This window comes from Urtica dioica, chromosome 2, assembly GCF_054948205.1.
Source record: "Urtica dioica subsp. dioica isolate 48M chromosome 2, U.dioica_male_clone48M_v1_H2, whole genome shotgun sequence".
In the NCBI taxonomy this organism is placed as follows: domain Eukaryota; kingdom Viridiplantae; phylum Streptophyta; class Magnoliopsida; order Rosales; family Urticaceae; genus Urtica; species Urtica dioica.
This window is the reverse complement of record NC_142757.1, coordinates 31704520-31707496: the sequence shown is the minus strand read 5'-3', so window position 1 is coordinate 31707496 and position 2977 is coordinate 31704520. Positions and strand designations below refer to the sequence as shown.

General features: G+C 33.6%; 1 long non-coding RNA gene across 1 annotated transcript; it reads right to left on the bottom strand.

Annotated features, from left to right (window-relative positions):
* Positions 1–952: 952 nt before the first annotated feature.
* Positions 953–2977, bottom strand: LOC149404359 (uncharacterized). The gene is made up of 2 exons (XR_016294568.1): positions 2678–2977; positions 953–1232 (listed from the first exon to the last, which is right to left on the bottom strand). It is a non-coding gene; the product is annotated as an uncharacterized LOC149404359 (long non-coding RNA).

Genomic DNA, 2977 nt, shown 5'->3' with positions numbered 1-2977 from the left:
TAACGCTCAGCGGGAATAACTAAAATCCGGCTGTTTTTGAGGAAGGGTTTGGCTCTGATACCATTTCTAGTTGAAGATTCTGAATTCAGATCCATCTTTGTTAAAACCTGATCCGCACGAGCTCCTTATCTCTCAATGAGTTTCATAACACTCTTTGATTTCATCTAAGAAAGAGAGAGTGGAATTACATCGAGCATGCTTAGTGTCATTTCCATCTATGTGCTAACGAACATACTCTTTCCAAAAAAAAAAAAAACATAACTTAGAACATATTCATAACGTCCTTCTAGCTATGCTACTCAAGCATCTAAGTTACAAGAAACGATTAAATTATAAAATCACACCGCGCAAGCGCACGTGTCGCCCAAGTAATATAGTGTATGAGAAGTACGAGTATTGATACCACATAGACTAGTAATTTTAACGTTTAAACTAACTTGACGCGAAATGATTCCAAGGTAAAGATGAGTCAATATTACAAATAACTACAAATTAAATAAAGACAAAAAAAACCAGATGAGTTTAATTGAAGAGGAAAAGCAGGGCCACGACTTCACCAAAAACCTATTACGATGATTATCACTCTTTTATCTATAACTGCATCATTCATATGTTACCAATCTAATTCTTTTAAAATATATACTATCATCTCTTGAGTGCTCTAGCAAACCTATGTAATCGATGGATTATTATCATTTAGTCTTCTAATCATAGTACAACAATCACACACATAAAGTACACGAATTCAAACAATTGCACTACCGCGTATAGTTTTTGACTAACTTAGGTCAACAATGAAGATTATAGAAAAAGCATGATAATTTACACTCTCTTGAAGGGAAAACGATCCTAGATGACAATTTAAAGGTAGCTAATCAATGAACATGATAATTCACATGATAATCAAGCAAACATGAATGTAAACGAGCAATAGATAAAAACCATCAACGTATTAACATCGGTCTGAGCTACACCATAGCTCCATAAAAACTAGCCTCTAATCGAATTCATAATCAAAGTTAAGTATAAAATAATAATTGAAAGCAATAGCATAAACATTTAAACTAAAAACAAATTCTTATTAAATTAAAACAAGGTTCAACATTAATCGAAAGCAACAAAGGAAAATAAAGAAGAACGAGAGAAGTCGAGGTCGATAGTCATCTGGTTGTCAAATCCGTTGATTGTCATTTTTGCACTAGTTCGTCGTTCTCAAAGTCTGGCGTGTCGCGCTACAATGAAAAATTATGGGTGGGATGTGACGCCCAACAATTTTGAATTGGCCGCATAAAAAACGAATGATAATCATAAAATTAGCTAACGGTGTCAAAGTGTTTGTTAGATGCCTTAACCTAAAGAATTTTCGAGCTCAAGTCAACTTGCATATGAAATAAAAAAGAATAAGATTGACTAAGTGGTCTTTGAAACACGCTCCCGATCAAAATTCCAGTGTGTCTAAACTATGTCCTGAGATAGAGAATGATCAAATTGAAAATTCGTTCACACCTTCTAATGTCAAATGCCCAAAAAGGAATGAGATAAATGTGACTTGAACACCATGATGTTTTTCTCCGCTCATTCTCTACTAATGCAAGTCACGAATCAAGGAAATACATAGGGTTTTGTTGGCTTGTAATGTTAGGCTAGGGTGAACGCCAGAGTAGGATAAAATTCTTGTTTAAAAGTCAACCTAGTAACTCAAATCTCATAAAAAATCCTCAACTCTCACATGTTATTATTCTACTCAATAGTCTCCCTCGTTCATGGCATACAAATTATCCTTTCTAGAATGTTACATTTCCTAAGTCAGATTACCCAAATTTCCCCCCTGAATATCGATCTACTCTCTATAGCGAAATGTCACATAACACCACGCTAAAAACTAAATTAAATAAACAACGAACTAAAAGTAAACACTCTATTTTTTATTTTATTTTATTTTTCTCTTTTTTTTCTTCTTTGAAATGACACAACAAAAACAAACAAAAAAAAACAAATCACCGACGTGGTGTCTAATGAACTATAAAATCATATAGAGACTACTGAATCATAATTACTCATATTCGAAACTTTTAACTCAAATTATCACTCAAAAGTTGCTAAGTTAAAGAGGTTCTTTGTGGTGCTAGAAAATCATAAACTAAGAATTCTACATGAAAATATCAAAAACACCCAAGGAGCCGCTTTGATTCAAGCTTAAAAGTGCGTGATAAGTGAAACTCACTAATCAAATATTCCAAAACTTGAACCGTTATTTCTTGTCAATAGGCAATAAATAAACACACCAAAGAAGTTACACTACAAATGAATAATGACCATAAAATTAGAAACAGTTTCAAAGTATTTGTTAGATTCCTCAACCTAAAGAATTTCCTAGCGCAAGTCAAGTTGCATATGAAATAAAAAAGAATATAGGGTTTAGATGCCTCAACCCTATAGGAGCAAGTATATTAGAGTGTTTGTTAGATGCCTCAACCTAAAGAATATGGGGTCTTTTATGCATCAATGCGAACCTCAAATTGGGTCGGGTCTTATACGAAATCATTATCTTAACTTGTATTTATGTTGGAAATTACATAGAGGGTTTGAGGAAAAAAAATATTTGACATAGCAAGTATAGCATAATTCAAAACAATTTCATTATTATTTCACAAAACCGGTTTTAGGGGAAACCTACGCATGATGCATAATTACTTGATTTGAGATCTATCTTTTTTGAAACTGTGCTTGAGGTTTTGGATTATGGATCTCCTTCCTTCTCACACCTCCTTCTTGATCTTGTAATCTTGTAAGAGCAACCACAAGAGAGTCTTCAACTATACTCAAAGAAAACCGTGTATAAATTATGTGTGGGCACAAGCGATTACAAGCAATTTGAAATTGATTTTCAAAGCGACAAATCTACTTGGAAAGTCTCAGCCAGTTTATACAAGTAAGAGGTTCGAGTACCTAGGTGAGAGAGAGAGAGAGAGAGAGA